Source organism: Medicago sativa, chromosome 3 (assembly GCF_051527215.1).
Source record: "Medicago sativa cultivar Bolivia chromosome 3, Bolivia_mono, whole genome shotgun sequence".
Lineage (NCBI taxonomy): Eukaryota > Viridiplantae > Streptophyta > Magnoliopsida > Fabales > Fabaceae > Medicago > Medicago sativa.
In genome coordinates this window covers 69,397,625-69,420,206 of record NC_140751.1, presented here as the reverse complement: position 1 = coordinate 69,420,206, position 22,582 = coordinate 69,397,625, and the positions used below count along the sequence as shown (strand labels likewise).

Below are 22,582 nucleotides of genomic sequence, written 5' to 3'. Positions count from 1 at the left end.
TCCCTGACATAAGCCCTGGTATTTTCCCTCACTTTATTCTGCAACCTCTGACTCTGACTGACTCTGACTGACTGATGGAAAGTCAAGTGTCAGTACGAAAAAAACCAGGGACATGCGAGGGGTTTAACCCCTGGCAAACGTCCATTTTATTTTTTTTAAAAAAAATGTTTTATTTATAAAAACGTATTTTTTATTAATTAATTAAATAATTTAAAAATAATTTTAATTAATAAAAAAATTGATTTTTCTTTAAAATTGTTTTTTAAATACAATTATTTGTTTCAAAAATCATTTTAATAAATAAAATTTATTTTAAAAAATAAATAAATTTGTTTTTGAGATATAATTAATTATTTGAAAAATCATTTTTATTAATAAAATTTATGTTAAAAAATAAAGAAAAATAATTAGTTTGAATTGATAAAAGATTCTAAGCAAAAAAAAAAAATACAATTATGCCAAATAAAAGTCTAATGGGTTGTACGGCCCAATACCAACAATTAAAACTAAACCCTGATTCCATCAATTATATGTGGGCAACAAAATCTCTTCTTTCTTCAAACATAGCTGCCGCTGCTCTCATCTCTTCTTCATTTTTTTTTTTTACTGCAAACATCAGTAAAGCTAACTAGCCATACAAGAAGAAGAAGGCAGCAGCAACAAGATCCACAACAATAGTTGGGCAGATAGAAAAAGTCTTACCTTGAAATAGAAAAACCACAACAACTCAACACAACCAACCTGAACAGATGCAAGGCAAACAATACAGCAACCAAATCGGAAACAACAAAGAATGAAAATAGAAAATGAACAGAGAATGAAGAAGAAAATGAAGAAGAATGGTTAGCTTTTAAGTCCAGTCATGGAGGAGTAATTTTTTTTTCTAAGTCTGAGACACTTGCAATGAAGAAACAGACCTGATTGTATATATATAGGCCAGGAAAAAAGCCACAGCTTCATTCAATAAACGAGGGGTTTTACCCCTGTCACGCCTGCTGCAACAGCTTTTGTGCAGGTTGACTTGACAACCGAATGGCAATAGCAGAGATTCTCTGCTGAATCACGCGTCCCAGGGGCAGTCCGTCGGATATGCCGTGGCTTTTTGCTGCAATTTCTGAAACATGGCAGGCGGTTTGAATTTTGATTTTTCCCGGGCAAACCATACCAGGGCGTGTGTACATTTGTGAGGGCCTCACCCCTGTCAAATGGTAAGTGGTCCCCGAATTCCCAAAATCAATATACCAGGGGTTTTCCTTGGCTTAGGCCCTGGCAAATTTCCCAAGGGTTTAAAACCCCTGTCAAAATCCCTGGAAATATGTCATACTTCTTGTAGTGTCATGTGTATATTTCACATTTTAGAATAAATTTTTATATTCTCTCAAAAAAAAAATATTTTTATATAGACCGTTTATAGTTTACACAAAGCAATAATGAACCGGACTAGACATGGGAACAATACCTGTCCCCATGGGTACCAGTCCAATCCCACCCCGATTTGACTAGTTTTCCTCGCTTTGACTGGATTTGGGTATGGGTTTCGATTTTTCCCGATTTCAAAACACGGGTATGGGACAGGTAACAGGGTTATATGTACCCACCCCAAACCTATACACGTCCCAAATGTAAAAAAAAATAAAAATTTACCCCTTTTTATATAAATAGAAATACAACCCTAGATCATGTTATGTTAGTTGGTTTAATAATTCCCATGTTATAAAAATTGCCTCTAATTTTTAAAGGAGCAACCAAATCATTATGTTAAGGAAATGTTAAAGGGAACATAATGCTTTACAAAATTGTCATTGGGGTTGGATAAAAAAACTTTTTTTTTATTAAAAAATAATTCACTACGGATACGGGGATGGGGATGGGATCCCCGAACCCGTCAGGGATGAGGATGGGGTTCGATTTGTCATCCCGTTGGGTATGGGTAAGATAACGGGTATGTATATGAGAATAGGGTATGGGGATGGAGAAGGTAAAACCCGTCCCCACCCCTCCCCCATTGCCATGCGTAAAGTGGACAAAACAATATAAAAACGGACATCTCGTGCTTGTATGCACTCTGGTTTGAACAAAAGGTCATTATAATGCCTTTAAGTAGGTAGCTCTATTAGTAAACTAAGGAAAATTGAAAGAGTTTTAAGGAGGATGTCCTAGGTTTGATCTCTGAACAATTATTATGTGTCAAACTTAGGTCTTACTCCATATGTCTCAAGTTAAGTGTTTTTTCTGAGTTTTTCACGGTTATTATGGAAATGATTAGAATTTTTTTTTGAAGGAATGGAAATGATTAGAATTGTTGATTTTAATTGTAAAATATATTTTATTTATTAAAATACTCTTATTAATCATACTTAGTGAAATAATTAGATTATTGAAATATAATAAGCAAATGTATATTAATGATAAATAATACTCCATCCGTTTCAAAATGAGTGTCGTTTTAGGTGTTTGCACACATATTAAGAAATGCAATGATTAAGAGAAAGAGAATGGTTATTTTACCAAATTATCCTTATTAACTATTGGTTAGTTTTAAAAGTAATACTTTAGAAGTAGTGTGCAGAGTATTAATTGGAGGGTACAATTGAAAAGAAAATATTATTATTGCATTGGAAACTAAAAGCGACACTCATTTTGAAACAATTTTTTTTGGCTAAAGCGACACTCATTTTGAAACGGAGGGAGTAATATATGTTGTACTATTAGTACTCCCTCCGTCCCAATTTGTATGTCGCTTTAGGAAAAAAATTGTCCCAAATTATATGTCGCTTTACAATACCAATGCAACATTAATTTTAGTTTTTCTATTATAACCTTAATTATTTATTGGGAAATGTTAACTTGTGCCCTTAAGACACAAGTTTAGAAGCCAAATGTAGAAATACTGTATTGGAATGCGTACATTAAATTTAATCTTTAATGTTTTAAAGAGTTGAATGCACAAAATTTAAGAGAATATTTCTTTTTTGGGATTTCTTAACATGTGCCCTAAGGGCACAAGTTAACACTACCTTTAATTATTACTCTCTATTCTTTCAATTCTTTCATTTATCTTTCCCATATTATTTATTAAGGACAATTTTGTAAAACAACTCATAATATCTCTTTTCCACGCAATATTAATTGTATTTTTTAATATGTGTAAAATACCCAAAACGTCATACAATTTGAGACGGAGGGAGTATAATATAAAAAAATTAATTTGAGACAGAATAAATACTAATATATATGTTACATAATTTGAGAGAGTACATACACCTGTATAGTACCAAAAGCCAACGGTGAACGGCTTCTCGTAAAAACAAAAGTCACTTCATGTGTGGAAGCACATTTATCTCTCTTTAACATAAATATAACTAGAACTAATTACATTACTGTACAATAATGCATGCATGCATGCATGCATATATATATATATATATATATATATATATACATATATATATATATATATATATATATATATATAGGGGGCTGTTAACTTGCACCCACCTAAAAACACTAAGGTGCAAGTTTACAAGCTGCACCTACTTGTACTTTACTAAAACACCCTTTTGTCTCTATTAAACTTTATTTTAATTAAAAGGACATTTTTGTAAATAGCATAAATAATATTTGTTTATAATAGAAAAACATGAGTGTTTTGGTAAATAACTAGTAGGTGCAGCTTGTTAACTTGCACCTTAGTGTTTTTAGGTGGGTGCAAGTTAACAGCCCCCATATATATATATATATATATATATATATATATATATATATATATATATATATATGGGTATTGCTACAACACACCCATTCACTTTTTTGTGAAGGTGTGTTTTAACATTAAACACCTTTTAAATTGGACACTAAAGCCTTTTTCTTTCTCTTCAATTGTGTTTTACTTAATGCATCTTAAAGTCATTTTCATACCCATAACCCATTTTCTTTCTTTTGCTTACAGCTAATCATTTTAGCACTTGAACAAAGAAAGAAGAAAAGCTTGTTCATAAGCTCTTTGGCATTTTAATGATTATTTTTTTTGACAATAACATTTAATAATCAAATTGGTGCATGTTCTTTACTAATCAACACCAAAATCACTCCTTCGGTGTCATATTTAAACTTTCATTATATTGAATGAAAATACATTCACACCCATGGAAAAATTATTATCGAACAAAATGGAATGGAAATACATTTTTTTTTATAGATGAATGGAAAGACATTTTCATCCATGGAAAAATTGGTACAAATAAAATTAGAATGAAATTATAAATAAAAAGAAGAAAAAACTTTATATGTTGAAGAAGATAGCTCCGTAGCATTTTAATTGGAGGGGTGTTCTTATCTCTCAACAAATATGAAGTTGTCTTTGACAAGCATTGTAATATCCCACTCGTCAGCTAATCGAATATTACCAGTCGAACGTGCCAGAGGATTAATGTTATGGAAAGTAAGTATGACGGAAAATGTTTATTACATGATGTCAGCTAAATACGAGTTAAATATATAAACACGTTTAAGACGAAGGGCGTTTTAGTACTTTCACGGAAAGGGGGTACATAAGTGATTTTTGGGCCAAAATCTTCATAAATTTATGTTGTTTCTCTCTCTAGGGTTTGGAAATTTGCTCTCCCTTCTCTCTAAATTTCCCTCACGGCTCTCACCCCCTTCCTCCCTCAATCTCCATTTTCTCACCCAAACCTCTACCAAATCAACATGCAAATGAATAGTACTGATCATTGAATCAATTGAGATATATGGCAAGCAAAAATCTTCCCTTTTTCTTCCTCATTGATCCAACCGTAAGTTTTTCCCACTTTCCTTTTGTTCCATTTTGGTTGTATGAATATATGTTAATCATAGAGAACTTGAGTGATTAAAGCTACTTGGGTCGTATCTCTGGCTGTGTAATCTATGATTGAGTAATTGTTGGATATTTGGATTCTATGTTTAATTTACTTCAAATTGGATATAAATTTCATGTGTTTTGGATTAGTGACGAACTCAGAAAGTGCGTTTGAAGTTGTGAATTTCTGCTGAAAAATTGTTACGGGTTTTGGGACAGGGCTCCACTAAAATGGTAATAACTTTTTATCTATAACTCGGAATCAGGTGGTTCTTGTTGCTATGGTTAGCTAACAAAATTGCTGTCGTTTTGGCACCGGTTTCACGAATTTTGGTCAAGTATTGAAGTCTGGAGGTGACTCTGAAGTACGGGGTCTGATGCTAGAATTGTGCAGAATCTGGATTAGTATTCATGTGAGGAAGATTGTTGTTTGTGTTGCATCTTAAACACCTTGCAGCAAACTTGAGCAAGAGAGCAGCAGCTGGGATTTTGTTAGCTTGTTGGAACTTGAAGCTTGGAATGGAAGCAGAGCACATCATGGTGAGTTCCTTTATATAGAACCCACCCTTGGGTTAGTTAAGTGATTATATTGTGAGTAAACTTGATTAAGTTTTATTAAAGATGCATGTTAGTTGCCCAATTGTTAATGGTTGACAAAAACTTGTTATTCTTGGTTTAAAACCTTATTATTTCACTCAAATATGCTTCTTGGAACTGTTAGAATGATATGGGGTGATTGGGCAACTCATAGATGCTCAAAACATGATTTTTATGAGTTTTTGATGTTCTGTCATGGTGGCTAAGCGAACCAAATGGTGGCTAAGCCACCGTGACAGCAAAATTAATTATATGTTTCTGTCATGGTGGCTAAGCAAGCAGATGGTGGCTAAGCCACTGTGACAGCAAATTTCACCATTTTCTTAAAAATGAATATTTTCTGCCCAGTGACCTTTTTGCAATTCCAGAAAGCTTAATAAAAGTGAACCAAGTATTAACATACGTCCTTGTCATCGTATTAACATCAGAGAGTATATATTTACATATATGTACGGGCGGCTAGGAATGATTAATTAAGGGTAAGCTACTGACCCGGGAGCTAATGACTAGTTAAAGACGAAATTACTACGTCTTTATTATCAGTTTCAGAATGTTGTTATTATAAGAAATTAATTAAGTTAAGTTATTCCTCTCTAACTCCCCGTTAGTAGTGGAGTTGAGGGTTATTTCATTATCAGAAAATATGTTTAGACCGTGGCTTTTGCTATCCTCGCCTGTTAGGATACAAAAGGTTCCCGTCAGTTAGAACGGGCACTATCCGTAAGGATGACCCCACGACCATAAGAGGAGTCCGGTATTCCCGTCAGTTGGAATTATTACCGGTTAGCAGTCGAATAAATTCCGGGGTTACTCCACCTGAGTTTATTCCTTAAAATCAACTCAGATAATATTGTTTGTTCAACGCTAACTTCTAACATAATGATAAATATGATTATGAATGTGTCAAGATGGCAAGATTCAACTTCTAACATAATGATAAATATGATTATGAATGTGTCAAGATGGCAAGATTCAAAATAGTATTCAGTTAGCGATCTTAGTTTTCCCCCCGATTGCTCAGTTATGCAGATATGAACCGTATAGACCCAAAAATGGGTTGAGTTTAGTAACAGATGGTGATCATAGGTTCCCCTTGATTGTCTATAGCCTAGGATAGGTGGAACTCACTGAGACATTCTGTCTCATCCCAATCCTTTTTTTTTTTTTTTCAGATCAGCAGGTTGCTCGTAGCAAGAGGTAGCAGATGTGTAGCTGAATGGATCATCGTCAAAATGCTTGTTCATACCAGTTTCAGATTATCTATTCATGTAATAAAATATGTATCAGATATATGTATTTGACAGTTGGTAATTCATCAGATGTACGAACTGGTATCGATTTATATACTCATTCGGCCGAAATTATGTTGTAATTTTAATGTATCCAATACTAAGTTAACGCGCATGCTAAATATTCTAGATAATTTAGTATGAGTGTTACAAGCATGAGGCATGGCAAGTTTAACATGAAGACATGAACAAGAGCCTGGTTCTGTCAACGTTAGCTGCGGGAAAACTATGAAGACAAAAGATGGTCGGTTCAGTTTAGCTGATTGGAGGAAGATGAATAGTGTGGAGGAATTTTGGGTAAAAAAGAAGGGTGTGGCAGCGGGAAGTGGAAAAGGAGATAAAGAATTTTTTAATAATTAAATTAAATTAAATGGAACCAAGCCAGATTCCAAGACAAATACATCCACTGGAAAATCATCATCAACAATATCACCTCCTCTGTATATCTATCGGGTTGCAACACATCCAAAACTTCTTCTCCTGATATGACTGAATTTAGAATCTTGAAACATTTCAGAGTCCCTGTTCACCCTCCCAAAGCCCCTCAGATAAAAGAGGTGATCTGGTCTCCGCCGGTTTTCAACTGGATCAAAGTGAATACGGATGGTGCTGCTACTAAAAATCCTAGAAATGCTTCTGCTGGTGGAATATTTAGAGGTAAGGATGGTGTGTGCATAGGATGCTTTGCTCAAAACCTAGGAGATGTGAATGCCTATCGTGCTGAACTTATGGCTGCTATCATTGCTATGGAAATTGCTCAAAGCAGGAACTTCAACTATCTCTGGTTGGAAACAGACTCACAACTAGTTTATTTGGCTCTAAAGTCTTCTTCAATCATCCCTTGGTTCATAAGAAATAGATGGCAAAACTGTTTGAATTATGTACATTCCATAGGTTTCACTTTTTCTCATGTATATAGAGAAGGCAATGCTTGTGCTGATGGTATGGCTAATCTTGGTTTATCATTGCCTCTCAATTTTTTGTCTTGGTATAGTATCATCCCTGATATAATCAGGGGAGAGTACACCATGAATAGGATGGGCTTACCTAACTTTAGGTTTATTAAATATTGAAAAGGTCTTGGCCTAGTCCCTCTTTTCCTCTTTGTACTCTTCTTTTTTCCTTTTCAATGAAGTTTGGTTGATGCTCTCTGCATCTTCCTTTTTGCTTAAAAAAAAAAATTAAATGGAAATAACAATCATAGCCTTTGTCTTCACTAATTTTAAAAGGAAAACAAGGGCTTTTAGTGACCAATTAAAAAGGTGTTTCATGCTAAAACACACCTTCAAAAAAGTGAATGGGTGTGTTGTAGCAATACCCTATATATATATATATATATATATATATATTCTTCATTGAAGCCAAAAGTTATCATTTTTTTTTGACGTTAAAGACAATTTCATTAACGAAAGTCTGGCAATAAATCAAATGTTAAGACTGCAGAAATACAATGCGGAGTTTCTTCGACCCATATGCAATCTAAATTCTTAAGAGCATATTTAGCTAAATAATGAGCAGTTTGGTTGGCTTCACGCCTAATATGCAAAAGTTATCATGATTTTTCAAAACTTGGTTATTTTTAACCCTTTGGTATTCATGGGAATATGGCTGTAGTAATTTAGAATTCGACTAGAAGGAGTAAAGTTTAATAAAAAATTGTTTCATTCAGAAATCAAACTTATATTCTCCTAAATAATTTATACTTTAGTGAACTCACTAACTAGTTGAGACCAACTGTTTGGTAAACACCAGGTTCTTTTGATTAGTCTCTTATATTTTCTTTTGAGGAAAATTGGTTTATATAATCTCCCCTTATAATTTGATGCTTCAGTTTATTTAAAATATTTTGTTTACTTCGTCTCTACTACAAGAAAATAATTAAAAAAAAGTTTAATTAAAAAAACATATTATGTAAAATTATACATATTATCTTGAACAAAATAAAAAAAAATACACATATTATCTTGAACAAATTTAAAAAATTACACATGTTATAAAAAATTTAGTTAAAACCATTAACCTCAATTATATCTCCAAACCCGTGTGTCGCATGGATCATATGTACTGTATTATATTTATCAATGCCTTATTAAAGAAAATTTTCATAAATATCATGAAAAGTAATTTATAAAAACACATGATAAAACACAAAACATAATTATCTTGTTACAGTAGAAACAACCATATATAATATAAAGTTATAAATATAACGAAAACATCATATATTTTGGAAAACTTTATGATAAACAATGTTCAAAGTGATATTGGTATCTTCACCATCTTTATCAGTTAACAATATTTTTAACCGTTGTCTCGGAGCATCTCTTGAAATTGCAAAATCTAATTGACCACGGGAGAGCACTGATGTAGGAAGATATATTCCAAAATGTTTAAGTGATTGTCCTTGAATTTTATTAATAGTCATTGCGAATGAAACAACTAACGGAAATTGTCTTTCCTGAAAATTAAAAGGAAGTCTTTTATCGAAAGACGTTAAGGATAATCTGGGTATAAAAACCTTATCACCTACTCCCTACAACCCTTTTTATAAGACTACTTTACAAAAAAGTTTAATCTCTAAATATAAGACTATCTACCAATTTCTAGATGGATTTGTTACTCTTTTTTCAAAGAGCAATGCTATATATCAAGAAAGATTTTATCAAGAAATTGTCCCGAAATTAATGTTAGCCAATAAAATCTCAGCCTGTCCGGAAATCATGGGGTGGTGGGTGTTATGTATTTTTTTGCTATGAAACTTTAATAAATAAGATTGAAATCTAAGGTGATTATTCTGCCATGTCATTCTTGAATCCATCAAAAAAATTCATTCTTGATATCTAGCATTTTCCTTTTTCAAATACATCCCTCATTAATGTTATCAATATACAAAAGGTAATTTGGTAATATACTATGACAAATTTATTACTCAACAACTTTTCTTAATACTCGTGATTTTTGTAAAACAATCTTCAATATTTCAATATTTTTTTATAAGATATATAATATTTTTTTGTTACTACCTCCGTCCCTAATTATAAGACACTTTTGTGTTTTTTCTTTATCTCTTTTTATAAGACTCTTTTCAAATTTCAATGTACATTAATTATGATATTACAATTTTACACTTTAAAAACGAAGTCATTAATATTTAACTTTCCATGCATCATATGGGTACCAATGCTAGTGATTTTATATATATAAATACTATATAATACATTAAAAAAAATCATATGTCCTCTTTCTATTATCAAAGGTTGATTATTAAATTAAAAAAATAACGGATTCTAATGATTAGCAATATTTTTACATTTCATAATAATCATTCTAATTTTAGAAAGAGCTTTTTAAAACTCCTTTATATATAAAAATATTTAATTGTTTTTTGTGCAACACGCGCTTTATACACTATAAAATGATCAAATCATATTCTATTTGTTACATGTAAAGGGAGACAAATATGGCTAAAACTCAAAAATTTATATATATTATGATTTTATTTCTTTCCCTATTCCTTGTTGCAGAAAGTTTTGCCAGTAAGCAACTTTTATAATCCTTTTAAAATTTCATTCTTTAGTACTAAATTTTTTTGTGAAGGATTCTTTAGTATTGTATGTAATATATATTCACACTCTTTTGTATTGTTTTAGTAACATTATTTTATTCTATTTTGTTCATTACAGCGGGTATACCATGTAAGACTGATAAAGAATGTCCAAACACTTCGATTCACAAGTATAAATGCTTTAGAGATGGATGTTTTTGCTATGAAACCAATTATGAAAATTACTTGATTTAGTAATACCTACTTAATAAATTGCATGAGTACCGTACTTTAGATAGTATACTTATGCAACATAGGGATTAATAATGTGTTTTTTCACTAAAAAAAACTACGCAATTTAACTTTTGCTAGATTATTCTACGGTTTCCATTCATCTGCTGTGATCATGGAGCCTAATAATTATATCTTTTATTTATTTTGTAATCTATGAACCTTGCAATTAACTATGGCTTATTATTAGCAATCTCATTCGCTAAGAATCTATTTAGGTCTACGGTTTCATATAGAATAATAGAAAGACGGCTAGGTTCCAATAATATCAATAGCATTACATTACAAAATGTTACAAGAGAATATATATATATATATATATATATATATATATATATATATATATATATATATATATATATATATATATATATATATATATATATATATATATATATGACCATCACTGACCATATCACATGAGAATGACTTTTATATATGAGAATGATCAGAATGAATTGCAGCTATCTGATTTAAAAACAAGAGTTGAGATTAAAACAACTTAAGTGAGTCATGTGCCATGTGATTATTCTCTCACTCACTTCCATCATTCACGTTTCAGTATCTGCCTTAACCCTTCTTCTTCCTTCAAAAGCTCTCGTGTCTTCTTCCCCTCACCATTAACAATCTTTACCATGTAAACATTGTTGTTCATTAATCCCTAAAATCAATTTCAAGTGGTGAACCTTGTTGTTTATCAAGAACAATTTTTCAGATCTCATTTAAATATACAATCTTTACCATTTGTGTCTTCTCCATATCTCCTTCCCTCACAAATCTTCTGTCTCCGACCATTCACATTAAAGAAATCTCTTTGAATAATTTTAAATTAATGTATAATTTGGCATGACTTTTAATGGTAACATATGGATATTCCCAGGCTTACATATGAAGCCATACGTCAGCAATAAATGCGGATACTTGATTGTCAATTCCCGCTCATTATAAATGTTACAAGAGAATATAGATATAGATATATACTCCATCCGGTTCTTATTATAAGAAACAATTGACTTTTTTGGTTCATTGTATATGTGATGTATCTAGTCTATATTTACAATAAGATACATTAATTATTCTATGAACCTAATAAGTCAACTTTTTCTTATAATAAGGACAGGAGGGAGTATATGGGTATTGCTACAACACACCCATTCACTTTTGTGAAGGTGTGTTTTAACATTAAACACCTTTTAAATTGGACACTAAAGCCCTTTTCTCTCTCTTCAATTGTGTTTTACTTGATGCATTTTAAAGTCATTTTCATACCCATAACTTATGTAAGATTTTTACATGTCTAAAAACTATATACACGTGAGTATAATATAGGATCGTTTACACAGGGAGTTGCTTTAATCATAAGCGTTTTCACAATATTTCACATTAAGGATTTGAGTATAAAATGTTTGTTTGTAAAACTATTTTCCTATTCGACAATAAAATAAAACGAGAAGAGATAGAACTATTTCGCTTGCGGTTAGAGATATCAACCAAGCATAACAGCAGCATCTCTCGATCGATTAACAGATTCTAGCTTTATAACCAATATTATCACAATCATTTCTACAAATATCCTTCGTGTCCAAAGCGATATCGTTATTTCTAAAGTATCATTTAAACATTCGTGTCCAAACATTTAAAAGATAATAAAGTTGATCGGATAACCTAATCGACCGTGTCCAACCGATTAAATGTCCGAAAGCATTAAGTTCTTGATTAAAAGCGATTATCAAAGATTAACAAACATGTCAAGGGTGATAATTTAAGATAGATTGTTATTCTAGTTCAAGATTCAAGAGTTTGTGTCCAAATCATCTTGAATCTCTTTGAAAGCATTAAAAGCAAGAATAACAACAATATTAAATCATTAAGGTAGAACCATATATTAAAAGACCAAAAGATTACATAATAGCTTGTTTGATTACCTCAATATACAAGAATAGATGATAGCTACACATGTCTATGTAAACTATGCAAAGGATGAAGGAAAGATGAAGATTCCATGCCAAGATCCTTGATGTCTCAATGAATCTAGGGTTGAATCTACTCCTAAACCAGTTGCTTTGTGTTTCTCTCTTAGAAATAGCTCTAACCTCTCTCTTAGAATGTATAAAAATATCTTAATAAAACTGTGAATTCCTAAAAGAGAGGTAAAACTTCTATTTAAATGGACTGAAATCGTGACATCTCGCTTAAGCGAGACAAAACTCGCTCAAGCGAGCAGTAATAATATCCAACTCTGACCAATGAAGGCTTGCCACGTCCACATGTCTTCCTTTAGAAGTTGAATCTCGCGTAAGCGATCTAGAAGTGATCCACAGGCGAGGTTCTGGATTAGCTCTCTGGACAAATCTCGCGTGAGCGAGATGCACTCGCGTAAGCGAGTTGCTTCAATCTTTAAACCGCCTTTGAACCTTTGCTTGCGCGAACTGGAAGCGAGATGAAAAGCGAAATTCCATTTGCTCTCGACATTGATCTCACGTAAGCGAGTTACACTCGCATAAGCGAGATGCCAATTTTCACGAGCGAGTCTGAAGTGAGCTGGCTGCGAGATAATCATTTGCTATCTGGAACTTTCTCGCGTAAGCGAGGTTATCTCGCGTAAGCGAGGTTATCTCGCGTAAGCGAGGTTATCTCGCGTAAGCTAGTTTTGCTTGGCTTAGAATATTGAGTTTTGGTCCTTGCTTGTCATTTCCTGCATAAATTGGGTAGAATCAGGCATGTAAAGCATAAATGGTATAAATACAACAGTTGATAGCTTTTCAGTAGATAACTTGCATAACAAGTCACTAAAAATGCCTATTTTAACACATGAAAGATATTACTTTTGAGCACTTATCAAACTCTCCCCAACTTAGCTTTTTGTTTGTCCTCAAACAAAAGAATCAAAAGGAAACTCATAAGGCTTTGGACAAGCTTTCTAGCACAGTCCCAAACAATTCAAAACATTAAAAATTTTCAAGTGGTGATTCAAATATGAATGCACAGGCAAGCATGAAGTTCTCCATTATTCCAAGCACAGCTATGAATGTGAAACAAGTCCTAAGCACAAAATATATATCATAAAATTCAAAGCATAAACATAACTATCTATGAACCACACCTAACACACTTCTTTGAAAGTAGATGAAATACATAAATAACAATAAACGAAGGTAATAAACACACATCCAACAATCATGCTAACATCCTGATTAAGTTAGGTGTCCATCCAAATATCGTCTCAAAAAGCACAGAAGCATGGATCAAAAGGTCTTTATAGGGTTATAACTTGGCCGGGCTACAAAAGAAATGTCATATGTGGGGCAATTGATCAGAAAGCCTATCAAAGAGGAACATTCCTTGTATCATCAATTAAAATCCATTACCTTCCCTACCAATCATTACAAACCCTTGGTGAATAACAATCTATCTGATAACCTTGACAACTTATTCTATTTTTGTGATTTTTCTTTCTTTTTCTTCTTTTTCTTTTCTTTTCTTTTTTCTCAAATGTACAAACTTTTCTTTTCTTCCATGTTGTCAGGTTATTTTAACACATCACCAAGATACTTGACATACAATGCCTCCTTTTCTCCCCAACTTGAATACAACAAAACTCTAATTGAATGTTCCCCTTTCCTAAGGCAAGGGACAAAGTACAATAAAATTAAGGGTTCAACAAAGTTAAAATATCAAAATCCTAAAGCGAGTCAAACATGAACTGGATTTTTGAAAAATTTCAGGCAAATTCAATGAGCATTGTGCTTATGAATATTGACAATTCATGTTTGCGGACTTGATTCATTTGGCTCAGATTGGGGTATCAGATACTCACTCTTCTCATAGGTAGGCTTTATGTGGTCAAGTAGGTTAATCTCAATTTCAAAAATGCCTTGATCCTTTCCATGCTTTCATACAGTTCAAACAATTATCAGATTGAACATAACAAAAACAAGTTAGACGGAGATTATCGGTCTCCAACATATATTAAACAATTTGAAGCTACCTCACATTTAGGTTAAGTACTAAGTGGTTCAAAAATATTCATATTTATGAAAAGAATTAAATGAGATACATTTTGTGCAAAGTACAAGTTTCAAATTCTTAGTAAAACCTAGAACAACAGGAAACTAATACCTTGGCTTTGTGCTTTCTCACTATTCATATCATTATCACTCACCTGAACTTGCTCAACATTTGGCTCCTTTGAGCACTTTAAACTTTGATGTTCATGAGCGAATTTTCTTTTCACAAAACACAAGCAAGATTAAACAAAAATTTCATCCAAAGCTTATAAGTTAAAATGAAAAAACAAACTAACAACAAGCTAAATTATTAAACCAAAATGAAATTTAAAACTAAAAGTACTACCCAAAAGTTTGAACACCCGAAACCGTGCTCATAAAGTATAAGTTCAAAAGCAGTAAATATGTTCCAACAAAACAATAAAAACATAAAAGTAAAAAGGCAAAGCAAAAGCCATAGCAAAATAAGCATCACTAAAAATCCAAGAGATGCGGTCAGTGCGCCGCATCATCATCCATGTCATCATGAGATAAATGGACACTGGATGTCATCTCTGCATCCTCATCGATTCCATGAACACTGGTTGTCCTGGCCACATCATCACCAAGATGGACACTGACTGTTCTAGTCAGATCATCAGCACGTCCACCGAAAGCTGCGCCACTGCCTCCTCCTGGGTAAATTGGCATGTCCCCAGGCCATATGCAAGAATCAAAGAACTGAGCAGGAGTGAACGCGAAACACCTAGGGTCCATGTGAGCATCGTAAAGATGCGAATAGATACCCTGGTTATTGCGGAAGATTGAAGCCTGCTGGTCTATCATATGGTTATCTCTCAGTTCTTGCCTCATAGCTCTCTCCTGCGCCCTCTGCTCATACTGAGTCATCCAAGCCTGCACAGACGAAAAATCAAAAGTCCCGGGCTGCTGAGGTGGTGGCATAGTCTGGTGAGGTTCATCATGCTCTGGAAAGTCCTCAGGTGGGGGTACATCCTCAGGTGGGGGTACATGAGAAGAAGAAGCGGCACCCTTAGTTAGTGCTTTGGTAATGTAACCCCGAATGTACTTGTCATCAATGGGAGAAACGAGCTCTTCAGAAAACTCGGGAATTTGCACCTGATGATGCTTAAGCAGCCCCATTATGAACCCTGGAAAGCATAGTCGAGTCTCAGCTCATGTTGTCCCACCTAGAGCTATATTCTTCAGCTCTCTAGATATGATCCTCGCCACGTCCACCTGTCTTCCTTTACAAATGTGATAAATCAGAGGAGTTACAACCTTAGTGGCAGTAGTGACATGGCTCTTTGGCCAAACATTGTGAACTAAAAACTTGAAGATGATTCCGGCCTTTGGCTTCATGTCAGTGAAGCTGGTTATATTTGGGTTACCAGTTTTGGATGGGCGATACCGCCTCCCGGGTAATAGGATCTCTCTCTGAATTTTCTCATGGTCCCATGTCCCATTTTTCTGTCTATTTCCATAAGGACAAAGGGCTTCTTCATCTGGGTCCTCAGGTGCAGGTAAAGTGAAAGGGTTTCCCAAGTACTCATTGATGGCATCACGATCAAAGCGGATCGTGGTGCCCCTCACAGTGGTTGTATAAGTGTAGGCAGCATGCATTTGGTTGGCTTCACAATTGGGTAAGGAATTGGCATAGAACTCACACAACAGGTCCAGGTTAATCTTTGGGTGGGGGTTGAGAAGTTTCTCCCATTGCCTATCTCTAAAAACAGCTGCAATGTCTGCAAACTCTCCCTCTAGGTTAATTCGGAAAACTTTGTCATGCCAAGTTTTCTCTCTTTTCAACTCGAGAAACCTGGCATAGGTTTTGTTTGAGGTGTATCTGGTTCGGTCTGGGTTTCTGGGTAAGGGTGCAGGACGGTTTACAACACCTGATGATGAACCAGTGGTTTTCCGTTTCTTACTTTGTGGGTTCTTAGGTGCCATCTGCAAAACAACCAGGAAAAACCATATACAGTATAGAAACAATGATCAGCATAAGTATGGAATCTAATGGGTTAAGGCAGATAAAACTTAAAACAAAAACAGAGGGACAGAACAATGTCGCTTATGACTCGCTTAAGCGAGATGTGAGCAAAATTTTCCAGATTTTTTTATGAATGCTCGCATACGCGAGTTTATAAACATGAATACTCGCTTAAGCGAGATTCTTGTGTTCCTGCGAATTTCACACTATTTCCAGCATTTTCAACACAATCCATGCATATTTTCAATAGAATTCAACCCTAATCCTTTACTAACACAATCATGAACAAGAATTGAACCAGAATCATAACATTTGCCAAGAAATTTCTCAAAACCCTAATTTTCAAAAGTTCTCAAATGGGTCAAATTTTCAAAAAAATGAATTTCTCATGGCAATGGGTGTTTTATCTTGGTTTTTCGGGTGTCAAACATTGATTACGTTTGAACCTTTTAAACCGGTGATATCTTATTTTTTCTTGGGAAGGGAAAAAGTAAGCAAAACCCTTGAGAATCGAGGTCCGGGAGTTGTTTTCGCTACGGGAAGGTGTTAGGCACCCATAACGACTATAGTATCCTATAGGAACCGTCTTTAATTTCTACGCGCGCGCTTTATTTTTAAATGCTATTTGGAAAGTGTTTACTAAACCTAAGAATGTTCTAAGTGAAGAATTGGAGGGAGAAGAATGTTTTTGGATTTTTATTTTAGTTGAATTGAAGGAATTTTGTTCCTTGCCTACGTACCCGTTTAAGGGATCAAATACACCGTAGTTCTCTTCAAAAAATGTTTTTGTTTTTGTTGGTTGATTTTAAGTTTGAAAATGGAGTTTGAAGAATAAGAGAGAGGCCTCAAGGGCATGAGGTTTATGAAATTGTGAGGTTTGATTAGTCATTTGCAAAATGTGGTCTAAACATGATTAGAGTTCATTGAAATTTGATTAAGAAAATAAAGGGAAAATTACAATGGGATTTTGATCCCAAGGTTTATTTGGAAGATGGTTTGAGTGAAGTTGTTCACATTTTTTTGGAAATTGATTTTTCTAAGTATAAGGCCTAAACATTCATCTAAACATACAATCCTAAACATACATCTAAACATGCATATTTAGCTATATATCTAAAGTGAAGTGTGTGCATGTGTCGGTGCTTGTGTCGGTGTACATTATTAGAGTCCATTGTCCTTATTACATCATTGGCCTAGATACATTCTATGGTCTTGCAAGAATTTAAATGACATGAAAGTAAAATATTACAAAGGCCCCCTAATTATTACATTCTAATTTTTGCATGCAATTGAAACTTAAAGTGCAAGAAAATAAAGACTAAGGAGATAAGATGGTGGATGAAATGCTTATGAAACAATGAACAAAATGATTAGTAATATAAGGCACAAAATGATAGAAGAGATAGGCAAGAAAATATTAAGCAACACAATGAGAATTAGCATTAAAAGGTGGCAAAGACATGCCTAAAATTTACCATGATATGAAAGCAAGATCATGACCTATAATTTTCATATCTTTTGCAAGTTTCCAAAGGGTTTTATATATGACATGAAAATTACAAGGTCACATCAAGCTTCCAAAGTTTTGGCATACTTTAGACATATTTTGCACTAATTTTGCACATAGTAATATTCAAACCATTCACAACACAAGAAAGTAACATCATACACTATAAACAGCACCAAATATTCCAGATCAACAACAAATAATGCCTCAAAATTACTCTTCAAGCACCAATTATCATGAGCCAAGATATTGGAATTAAAATATGCAAAAAACTTCACAAAATATGATAAAAAACAACACAAATCACTCACAATTTCACATGTACTTTTCCTAACAATTTTCAACATGCAAAAGGTCACAAGAAACAAGTCTTGACCACTTAACACACATTTAAAAGAAAACACAAGGTTATCACAAGCTTCTTTACAAAATTTTTCAACAAAAGAAGGAGAAAGTCAAAAGAAAAGCAATAACCAAGGTGAAATAGTTTTCACATGTTTCTTTGATTAAAATTGACGTGTAACACATCAAGAATTATCAAAGAATACAAGAAAATTAATAGGAAAAAATTTAGGACTCTTCATGACGATTTTAAGCTAACAGAGGTGCAAACAGGGAACAAAAGGCATGAAATAGCAAAAAAAGGGAGCTAAAACGTAGGAATTCACCAAATCCAACCCAGGCCCAAACCATGAGGCAGACTGGATCGTCAGAGAGCTTCAGGATCGTAGGATCGATCCACATGGATCAGATCCACAATCCAGCCGTCCCCAAGGCTTAAGGAGCATGGACTTACGGTGAACTCGCATGCACAGGATCACATGGAGGTATAAAAGCAAGAACCAAGGGAAAAACAACACAAACCCTATACGTTTCTCTCTCTAAAGTGAGAAGAGGAGAGAGAGAGAGTCTGCAACTCCCTTTCTTCTCCGATCTTCTTCCGGCGAGTTCAAACATGCCGGTACGGTGGTTCGCCGGTGGCGCCGCCGTACCGGTGTAGTTTTCGAAGCTTTTCACATCTCTGAACTCGTCTTCTCCTCCTCTTTACGGTTTTGAAACTATTTCTTGAAAGGAAGGTTTAGATCGGAGTAGATCTACGATTTTTGGTTCGAACAAAACACTTAAAATGAAAAAGAGAAGAGAAGGAGAGACGAGATGCTTACCTAGGTTTTAATCGGAGGGCAACGAACTCGACGGGAGAACTTCGAATTCCTCTGAATCTTCGATGTAAACTTCCGGAAATAAACCGGTCTTGTGTCCTTCTTCTCTTTCGTATTCTGTTTCTCTGTGAATTTGTGGAACCAACACCGTTTCAATTCGATCTTTCTTCTTCTCTCAAGCTTTTTCGTGATCGTGTTGGATTCACCACCGTTGGTGAAGAATCTGCATTTGAATTGCGAAATGAGTGATTCGATGATGAAGATTCTGCGAAGAATCTCTGAGAATTGCTTCGAATTTGTTGTGGTGGATCGTGAATTTGAGTTTGTTTTCTGTGGAATTGGTAAAAAAATGATACGAAATTTGTGTAGTTTTTGGCCTGAAATTCAATGTGATTTGATGATTCAGTGTTGGATTGGTACTGGTTTGATACGAATTTGATGTTCTGGATGGTTAGGGTTTGAAGATGATGAACTTGTTCATCATTATTCTTGAGCTTTTTCTGAGTTTCTTGGAATTTTGATCGAAAAATTTGGGAGAGAGAAAGTGAAATGTGTTTGTGCTGAGTTGTAACAGAATGAATGGCCTTTTTTTGACCCTTTGACTGATGACTGGATTATATAAGCTGATGCAGTAATGCCTGGATCAATATGAACATGACATGTGGCATGACTTTGTAACATACTTTTGTGGGCAAATAAGACACTGACACATGTACAGAACAGATGACTTGGACAAACATGGACTAAAATGCAATTTTTAGAATTTAGGACTAAAAATAAAAAGTAAAAATAAAATGAATTAAAATTAGTAATTGGAAAATAACGTAAAGTGAAACAGTTAAAATTGACAAAACGGACTAAAACGAACCAATGGCCTAAATGAGGTACTTTAAAGTAACCTCTCTCCGCCGAAATTTCGTGTGAAATGACCAAAATGCCCCTAGGGCTAAAACGACTAAAAATGACTCAGATGCAATTTTAAAATGGATTTTTAACAGAGAAATTAAAGCAAGAACTTTATACAAACAAAATTAAAAGACTCAGAGACAATTTTAAGGGTTTAAACAGAGCTTTGACACTTGAAAAGACTAAAATGCCCCTAGGGGCAAAACTGACTCAAAATGACTTCAAATGCAATTTTTGAAATGGATTTTGACATAGAATGAAACAGAGACTTATTCTAACCAATTGAAAAAGACTCAAACAATTTTAAAAGACTGAAAGAAATTTTGACATAGGAAATGACTAAAATACCCTTCCATGTGAATTTTGCAAGTAATATTGAAATAAAATGCAGAGAAGAAATGCAATTGATCAGAGACAGTTCAAATGACATGTAATGCAAAAAGAATTTGAATTAGTATTTTTAGGTCCAAAATTAGGGTATAACAATGGGTTGTGATTCTTGTTCAATTACATCATCAACGTCCTATGAAAACACAGTCTCTAATTACAATTGTCACTAACCCTAACCTAGCCATTTCTACACATATTAAGAATGTGAATTAATTCAAAATTAAAACAAGAAATTGGAAAAGATTCAAACCTGTAGAGATTGATGCAAATGCAAGATGAAAAATAATGTGAAGTGTGAAACTTGACTTGATTTGACCAAAACCAATTGAGTTTGTGTTAGTGTTTGTGTTAGTGAAGAGAAAAAGAATTTTGAGAAAATGTAGAGAAATGAAACTGTAAAAGAGGAAAATGAGGGGGTGGGGTGGGGTGGGGTGGTTATGCAGAGTAATGGCATTGGGAACCGTTTTGGACTGACAGAAATTCACCTCGCTTAAGCGAGATCTAATTCGCGTGCGCGAATTCAATGTCGTAACTAATTTCAAAATTAAACCCAATCTCGCGTAAGCGAGAGTAATGTCGCGTAAGCGAGATTTGTGCAGTTTTCTCAAAATGTTTGCTCTTTGTTTTGGCCTAACAATGCTCATGATCTAATTCCTAAATGCAATAAAACATAAAAATACTTACAAAACTGGGTTTGCCTCCCAGCAAGAGCTTGTTTTACGTCATGAGCTCGAAGCCTTTATCTTGAGGAAATCATGGTTCGATTAGTGAAATCGTCGACAAACACCGATCAATTTCACCACCAAAATAGGGCTTAAGTCTCTGCCCATTCACTGTCCAGCTAGATTTTGTAACTGGATCCTCTAGTTCAACAGCTCCATATGGTTTCACCTCTTTAACCATGAAAGGTCCGGACCATTTTGACTTTAATTTGCCCAGAAAAAGTCGTAGCCTAGAATTGAAAAGCAACACCATTTGTCCAGGCATGAATTGTCTCTGGATGATCTTCTTATCATGGTATTTCTTGACCCTTTCTTTGTAAAGCTTTGAAGATTCATAAGCTTGATTTCTCATTTCTTCAAGCTCATGCATTTGAACTTTTCGCCTTTCACCGACCTTCTCTTGATCAAAATTTAGGAACTTGAGTGCCCAAAATGCTTTGTGTTCAAGCTCGACCGGTAAGTGACATGACTTGCCATAGACCATTTGAAAGGGAGTGAGGCCTATAGGAGATTTGTAAGCGGTCCTATAAGCCCACAAAGCTTCATCGAGCTTAGCCGACCAATCCTTCCGAGATGTGGAGACCATCTTCTCAAGTATTCTTTTTACCTCCCAGTTGGAAACTTCAGCTTGGCCATTTGTTTGAGGATGATACTGTGATGCCACCTTGTGCTTGACTCCATAGTGATATAAGGCTTTGGCAAGTTGTGCGTTGCAAAAGTGTGATCCTCCATCACTAATGAGAACTCTTGGTGTACCAAATCGGGTGAAAATATTTTTCTTAAGAAACTTCACTACCGTCTTGCTATCGGCTTTAAGCGATGCTACGGCTTCCACCCATTTTGAAACATAATCAACAGCTACCAAGATGTATTCGTTGGAATATGATGAAGGAAAAGGGCCAACAAAGTCTATACCCCAACAATCGAACACTTCTACCTCAAGGATGCTTTGTAGAGGCATCTCATTTCTTTTTGACATTGATCTGGTTCTTTGACATTCATCACAATGCTTGCAATGTGTATTGGCATCTTTGAAAAGTGTTGGCCAATAGAAACCAGATTGAAGCACCTTTGTGGTTGTTCTTTCCCCGTTGAAGTGACCTCCATAGGGTGAATTGTGACATTGCCATAGGATCTTCTTTGCCTCATCATCATCAACACACCTACGCAAGAGATTGTCCGCTCCAATTTTGAACAAGTATGGCTCATCCCATACATAATGATTAGCTTCATGGAGGAACTTCTTGCGTTGTTGCCATTCATAATCTTCAGGAATGAACCCGGTTGCTTTGTAGTTCACCATGTCGGCAAACCAAGGTCTCGCATTGATTACAAGCAACTGTTC

At 34.4% G+C, this 22,582-nt stretch overlaps 2 long non-coding RNA genes across 2 annotated transcripts; both read left to right on the top strand.

The window, feature by feature from the left end:
- Positions 1-4,578: 4,578 nt before the first annotated feature.
- On the top strand, positions 4,579-6,697 carry LOC146939617 (uncharacterized). Its single transcript, XR_015031732.1, has 3 exons — positions 4,579-4,793; positions 5,104-5,377; positions 6,607-6,697. It is a non-coding gene; the product is annotated as an uncharacterized LOC146939617 (long non-coding RNA).
- Positions 6,698-10,114: 3,417 nt separating this feature from the next.
- On the top strand, positions 10,115-10,754 carry LOC146939616 (uncharacterized). The gene is made up of 2 exons (XR_015031731.1): positions 10,115-10,259; positions 10,407-10,754. It is a non-coding gene; the product is annotated as an uncharacterized LOC146939616 (long non-coding RNA).
- Positions 10,755-22,582: the final 11,828 nt, after the last annotated feature.